Consider the following 8,280-nt stretch of genomic DNA (forward strand, 5'->3'; position numbering starts at 1 on the left):
GCGACGCGATTGTTCGAATAATTGCTCTCGAGCGAGCAGCGCTGCTCGAAATCGGCTACGAGGGGGGCGGTTTTTCAGCGAAGATCGCCGCAAGATCGAGAAGTTCAAATACATTTTTTTTCCGCTTGAAGCGTTTCTTTCCGTTGAAGAAGCAGCTTGCTTCTTTTCCTCTCTCGAGTCGAAATGGATTTTCTTTCCTTGCATTTGTAATATTGCCAGAGTTGAACTTGTTCTTTTGGTTTTATATTTGGAAGATTTGCACCACGCAGCCTGTCATTTGTCAAATTTTATTTCGATTCTTTTTTTCTTCTACTTTGGTACGAAACGCTGGCATTTCTCAGCTTCTACTTTCCATCTTTGGGTTTCAATTTTTTTCACGTTCGAAGATTGATGTGAAATGTTATTTTTGACCTTCGCTCAATGTGGACCGAATTTTACGGTTATTTTTATTTATGGGTTTGTTTCAGCATTGAATACACTTTATCACATTGTACGAGCTTTTATGAATATTATTTACAATCATATCGCGGAATAAAAAGCCGTATCTGGTGAACATTCGTATATATCACGACCCAAATTGATGGTTCCATTTCTCCATATGTATTTTACTAAATCAGTCATAATTTTTCTTTATCTTCCATTAATACTAAATCGTTACATACATAAAATTCTTCAAATTCTCAAGAATACAATCTATAAAGTATTTTCAATAATAACCCTTTTTTAATTATATCCCAAAAAATATAAATAAAATTAACCGATTTTCTTTCTCGCTGTCTAATTCCAAACATTTCACCATGATTATTGTCTCTTTTCATTCTCACGATAAATATCGATGGATTTTTTTTATCGTATCACTATATTTTACCTTTAAAAAGTCGGAAGAAATCCTCGATGAGGATTGTAAGTTTTTCGCGAGCGTCCGATTTAAACGACCCGGTTGAAATTGAAATCGTAGGTTGCAGTTAGAATCAGACATCGAGATATCGGCGCGATGGCCAATCGTTTACGAAGAGAATCGAGAACAGGGAACATATTTCTTGCCGCGACAGGTGCATAAAGGAACGTCGAATCAAAAATGACAAGGTATTTGATTTACGGCCAGCGGAGATTTTTATACGGAGCCATTTTTAAAGTCTCGAATGAAGTGAGCGAAAAAAATAGTGCAACGCGAACACGGACGTGCCGTTGGCTAGGCTGGTGGTCGATGTGACCGTTTTTGTCCATGGAAATAATGCGTATCGTCAATTACCTGGTTTACCATTACAAAGCCCAAAGTGAGAATAGGATTATCAAACCGTTTAGAAACGCCACAGAGCCAGTCGATCTCGTCGATCCGATAACGTTTGTCAATATCCATGCTGTTTCTCCACTTTGTTTCGTTTTTATTTCTAGTTTACAGTCAACGCGGGCGAAAGAAAATTCAGGAATTTTCTATAAAATCGAAACTGTGCGAGATATATATGGAGAAATTCGAAAATATAGATAAACGCAGGAACGTAATAATAAATAAATAGGAATTATTACAAAACTACAAAAGTAATAAATTTCTAATTTATTGACAATTTATACAAAGAAACTTATGTACAGATGTAATAAAAAAATTCGGGCAAGTCCGACAGCTCTTGGTCAAAGACACGTTGTAGAAATTATGTTATATTACATTGTCAACGTGCGAAGAATGTATTAATGAATACATTCGAACGAAGAAACATTACACAAAGAGTCGTATATAACTGGCTGTTTAAACGAAGGCCTTCGTACAAATCCAACGCGTTGATCATTTTTCTTTTCGTTCTGGGCGTGGTGTCTCCAACACGATCAAACGTTGCGTCACCGTATTTAAACGTTTTTGTGCCGATCGGTCGAGCTTTTTCACCCCGTCACGCTCCAGGAAGTCGCCAGGACCACCAGCCCCGCCCTTACCCCCGATAAGTTCACCGACCCACGTGCTCGCGTGTGTCGCCTATAAAAGCTCACTTAGCATCAACTTGCACGGCAATGTTCCATCGTGATGGCTGATGGAAAGTCGCTGCTCGGAATCTTGGCGGCCTCCGTCGTCCGCGAGGGGATATTTCACCGATCCTCGACTTAACTAGAGGAGGACAGGCCAGATCGAGGAACGCCGCCGATCGATGGACCCTATCGATGAATCGAGAATCAACCTTACCTACGTCGAGTTTGTCTCTGGTTCCTTCACCTTCAAATTCGGCTCTCGTTGAATTTGAACTACGTATCCGAAATATCCGCGCCACGGTGGCCATCGATCTCCACTGAACTCTCAGGTAAGAAACTCTCGTATATTTATTCACGATTTCAGACACGCTGCCTCTCGTAATTTTCTCTCTCTCTCTTTCGAGATATTTGTAAAAATTATGCGAGTAGGAAAACTTTTGGCCGATGTGTACGTACTGCTGGAGACTTCCGCGTTTCTTTGAAACAGAGAAATTTAACTGTCACACGAATATGTGTAATGAATGAAAATTGTAACAATCAATTTTGGTCGATTTGGTGCATATTTTACTTTCCCGAAATTACCTTTAATTTTCGATTAATTTTGATAAGAAATGGTAATGTACAAAATGTTAAGTAGTACTAAGGAACTATGTTTCTTAATCTACGCTTGATACACGAGCGAGGCGGATCGCGCAATGAATAACGATCGAGCACGAGGAGAGCGCGGAACGTACGCGCGTTCAGAGATTTATCCCGTTCTCAGACCGATCTTCTGACTCCGAAACACGCCGTTACCTACCATATAAATATCCGTTGCTTGCTCCGCTGAAAAATAACGAGTTATTTTCCCCAAGTTGATGAACGATCCTCCGCGAGATCGTATCTCGAGTCGAATATAACCTTTAAATATCCACGGATTTTACGATCACGTTCGATCTATATTCCCTATCGCTCGCCGTCCATACGAAAAATCATCCTTAACGTCCATTTCACATTACGATTACGTGTATCGACATACGCGTCCGGAAGCGAAGTATAGAGCCTCGTTCGAGTCTGATCAACTCCGCTTTCTGAGTTTCTTTAGATGGATACGCGATTAATGTCCAATTCTCAAGAAATTACTTAATTTCTCCTTTCTTTCGAGTTTATCAGTGTTTGTAACATCGTTATTTTCTTCTTATTTTCCAATTTTTAATGTTGATCAATGTGGCTTTTGAAGGATCCGTTTGTTCTTGTATCTATTGTCTTGTGTCACACACTCTTGGACAAGGTTGAAGTTTTGTCCATTTGAATTTTTGAACAAAAGAGCAATTTTCACCAAATTGAAAAAAAATCACTCGAGAATTCCTTGAAACCGAAAGATCACTATCAATTATTCTTTGTTAACTGTGGATTCTGTTCTTTACCAACTTGACAGGAAGTTTCTTGAATTAAAGATGTGTATGATACGTAAAGAAATTTTTAAGACGCGTATAAAAAGATATTAAACACGTGTGTACTAAGCAAATCCTTAATTTTTTAATACACAATTAATTCGTGTGTTGCTATTGTATTTTACTTCGAAACCTCACACGTACGTATGTATATCGTAACATCGTGTATCACCTAAAATCATACCTAAATAATATCTAAAAGTCTACTGAAATCATAACCAAAATCGTGAAGTCGGCCGAATCTTCAGCTTCTCTATCGCCCTGTCCATGATATTTTGTATTCTCAGGCCATTCAGTGGATCGTCGAGGATGCACGAGCAGCGGCGCGTCGAAGGATCCATCGATCGTGGCCCGTTCCTCGATCACCGGCAACTCACGAGGCATTAACAACCCAGCCACAACCGTATCTACCTCGTTATCAGCCACACCTTCTCTCTCGTTCTCGTCTCGTAACGACAGTCTCGCGAAAACAATTCGACCTTCTTGCTTCGCGCCAGGACGAGATCGATCCGCTTGGAATGTCCACGGTAGTCAAGCATCTGTTCAACTTGCAATTCCTGTTCGAGACAGCCTAACTGATTTATCGCGATCCGCCGCGTTCGTCGATGAAATACGAGCTAGGGTATCTTGCTCGTATGGCTGGACAGAGTGAAATTCCCGTAAATCGACGATTTTAATTCGACGATCGAAGTCGAAATTACAGTCGAATCGAAACGCGCGCTAATATCAGGAATTGATTGTTACACAATCGTATAACAGTATCGGCCAAAAGTTTGATAATTTTGTAACTTTGTTGCATTTTATGTTTGATTTAATTGTAATAAGTCACGCACGTGGTGTGAATTAAGAAGGAAAATTAATTTGCAATCCTGTGGAATTTGTAAATGAAATTTAAATCGAAGATTAATAAGTTGACAAATTGCAGTCATAAAGACTCAATGACAAACGTTTACGTAAGAAGATGAAAATAGTAAGACGAGGGATTAACATTTCGTTATACGCTGATTTTTGTAATTTTCTGATTATGCTACATATGTAACGATAGACGTGTTCATTTCCAATATACAATGTACCAAAATACTCTACGTTATTAGAAGTAATTTTATTATTATTAGAAGTAATATTAGATCCGATATTGGAATTATTTTTCACAGAACGTGTACTCCAATTTTCACTAAAATGGCAAAATTAAACAAAACAGTTTTAATTTAGATATAATTAAAGTAACTATCTGTAAGATACTGAAATTTAATCCTCCATTAAATTTTAATAAATTTAGTAGTGAAAATAACAGAGTATGAAACTCGATTCTCTGTATCGAACTTCTTTAGTAAATTTATTTCGCTTTTTAGTATGTATACTGTGTATATATTGTATGGGGTGGCTATCTCGATTGTATGAAACATTATATAAAAACCTAGACTGGGTCATTATTTAATATATTATATAAGAAATTGGTATTATTTATAAATAAATGTATATAAATCTGCATTTAATATATGTTTTTAATTGTTGGCATGCAATTTATTAATTTAGTCGCTTAGAAATATAATGTAAGTATAAATATATTAATAAAAGTTAACTATCACGTTAGCTTCTCAAAGAGTATAGAAATATTTCTCAAATAGTTTCGAAGATTTACTAGGTACCAGGTTAAAAAAAAGAACGTGGTTTAAAGTTTAAAGTTTCAAATCAATGTTTCGGAAATAAAAAACAAAAATCATTTGCCGTAATTTCGCCGATTGTACAAACATCAGAGAATCCTCCTGGCTTTAATTTTCAGTGAATTTTACAACATGCAATTTTAAATGTTCAATTTATTTCGATTATCATTCGTAATTAATATTCAATATTTTAAAGAAAACTAATAACTTGCTTCTACAATTTTATTTGCACAGACAATAGCAAGCTCTAAAATAAATTTTCAAGAATAACTTTTACGTTATTAATTTATGGAATCGATCAACATAGCTTCTGCATGATTCGATCGCGACTAACAAGTTTTTCATATTCGCGGCAACAATTTGAAATGAAAAGCGTGCATTTTGAAACGTGTAATTCTCAAGTAATTGTGAAATCGGTTGTCGAACAGACATATTTTCTCTGCTCGTAATTTTCCATTTCACGACCTCGGAATAAAGTATAGGACTGATGAATAACTCGTTCATATATCGAAGTTGAAATTAGGGCGCATCATTTATTTCCTTTTAATCCCGCGCTAGCATTGTGCTCGCAGCAAAATTGCAATAAATAAACCAGTGTCTCGCGTGATTTAAATCAACATCGCGGGGTATTCGGCTTGGAAAATGGAAAAAAAATGGAAATCCTTCCAGCTGTGAGAACGTCAATTCACGATTTATATCCCGTGAATGTTCATCGTAACGCTAAGACATGAAAACCACGAGAAAATGAAACTGAAACTGAATTTTTCTACACTTTTGACTTTATTGTTTAACATAAGTGTTAGAGACTCCAGACTTTAGGTTGAAATACAACTCAGAATTTTTAATGTTTCTCGTGTTTTTAATAAAACTGTAGGATTTCAATTACGAAAAAGTGCACCTCGATATGTTACATTTTGCTCATATACACATAGATGTATATCTTCACTTGATTACTTGATGATGACTTGATTTAAAATTTCCGCTTTATAGTGAAGAAAAAGAAACTACAATTGACATATAATTTTATTGTTTGAAATTTTCCTAATAATATTCACTGAAAGTTTTCGAGCTCAGATAAACAAATATAGTAATATACTTTATTTTTATATTAATTACAAATTAACAATAGAAATCAAGTTCGAGAAACATGATTCTCACCAGATTCAAATTAAATTGACATGATTTTCAAGGTACGTCGAATGACACCTGATAATTCAAGACGACAGAAAAATGAAAGCAGTATTCATTGTTGTAATGAAGAATCATATGACTAATCAAATAAAGAATCAAATCCTCATTTTAATTTCCTCAATAATAAAGACAATAGTAAGCAAAGTATAAGATAAATGTGTCAATTTTCCAAAATAACTGTGACTATCACTGTACCTGCGTCATAGTTTCTTATTGCAAAATTAAAATTACTTAACGACAATAAAACTGTTAAAACTGTTAAAACTGTATTCTGTCAAATTAAATTCGGTCAATGTTTAAACGCCGACAATCAGGAAAGGAAATGATTCAGAAGTGGAAGGTTCAGCGAATAATCTCTATTTATAAAAGATTCCTGTGTTCGGTTGGCCACAGATCTCGACACGTTGCGAACGATATATATCGATGACGATCGTTCGTGTCGTGGCAAAAGGATAAGGTCGTTAGATGTGTGATTCGGACACGGTTCGACGATCGTCAAATAAACGCGTTGTCGTCGGTTTCGTGACGATCGTCTGAAGAAAAATCAGCCGGTGTGTAGATCGATCGCGGTGAACACAGGTGTGCGGGCGCGGTTCAGTTCGAATAACGCCGGACTAACGAACCACGAGCGCATAATTCACCGAAGGTCGTACACGAGATACGCGTTATCTGTTAATTCGTTCCTTCGAGCCGCTGGACCTCTATCCACCGATCTAAACACGACAATTACCGCGCGCCATTTCTTTCTTTCTTTCTTTAAGATTGATTTTCATGACGAAACAATGGTCATTTAAATGGTTTATCTCGAGCACCATTCCGGGATAAAGTATAGGACACTGTATATATTATTTGCGTTACGTGTCATGAAGCAGAGAGAATGTAGTAGATTATAACATCAATATCCTTGAGCGTGGATATATACGCGTGGTTTGATGTCGAGAGACGCAAAATTTCCTTGGAAATGCAAAAAACGAAAATGTAAATATAAAAATATTTGTCAGTAGCCGCGAGGCGAACGAGTTCGAATGCCTTCCATGTCAGAATAGAAAGACAATTCGCAAATATTAATGAATCGAGAAAATGTATTGTGGAAGAGCGGGAAGAATTAGGCCAAAAAATCACTAGAAAATTATATAAATTTTCATCTCGAAGAATGGCTGTCGTTTTCAAATGCAAAGAAGGCCGTACTAAATATTAAACAATTATCAGATTATCTCGTTTCTTTCGTGTTTATTCATTGTTTGGAACGATCGTGAGAACTGGAGAGATCGATTTAATCGCCTGCATCTTCTGCCGGATGATTTATTACTAGAATTATATTGGTGATCATTTCGCGAGAACGAGAGGTTCGGGAAGTAGGTGCATCAGTCGATCGTTTCGTCATCAAGCAGAGTGTATCGAATCTGCACGAATTCTGAAAGGTCCGATTGATTTGGCCATTGGGGCGCAGGCAATGGAAAAATTTACGATATTGAATCAGATCGTTTTAACGAAATGAAACAGGGAAACAACGTTCAACTTTGAATTACGTTCGCTTGCAAATCAATAACCTTCGTGGTATGTTTTCGACGGAGAAAAAATCTTTCGTCTTTCAAGATATTAATACGTTAAATGAATTCAAATTAACTTTGACGAAGTGAAAACTCGATGTGAAGTAAAGTGGAATATTTTAAATTGCTAGAGAGCAGTGGTTTCCAATATTCTTTTTCGTCGAAGTTTCGTCGAGGAAGTTCCGCACATTCCAAATACGAAATCCAGAAGAATCGTTTGATTCTTTGAGATTGGAGAATTGATCAAATCATTTTTTAGAATTATGAAATTCTCCTTTAACTGAGATTCTAATACAGGAACAACAAAGATCGAAAAGAATTGCGTAGCACGATCGAAATGGTCAATATGAACATCGATTTATCAATTTAGAGAAATTGTAAATTTTCTTCTTCTCTTCTGTTTTTTTTTTTTTTTTTTTTTTTTTTTTTTAGGGAAAAAAAAAAAAAAATTCCTTGAGAATTTTTTTTTTTTTTTTTTTTTTTTTT

At 36.1% G+C, this 8,280-nt stretch overlaps 1 long non-coding RNA gene across 1 annotated transcript; it reads left to right on the top strand.

Moving 5' to 3' along the window:
• The first annotated feature begins 748 nt into the window (after positions 1-748).
• Positions 749-4,373, top strand: LOC122537517. The gene is made up of 2 exons (XR_006308634.1): positions 749-2,285; positions 3,677-4,373. It is a non-coding gene; the product is annotated as an uncharacterized LOC122537517 (long non-coding RNA).
• The last annotated feature ends 3,907 nt before the right edge of the window (positions 4,374-8,280 follow it).

The sequence above is a fragment of the Frieseomelitta varia genome, unplaced genomic scaffold (genome assembly GCF_011392965.1).
Source record: "Frieseomelitta varia isolate USP_RPSP 00005682 unplaced genomic scaffold, Fvar_1.2 scaffold_912, whole genome shotgun sequence".
NCBI classification, from domain to species: Eukaryota; Metazoa; Arthropoda; class Insecta; order Hymenoptera; family Apidae; genus Frieseomelitta; species Frieseomelitta varia.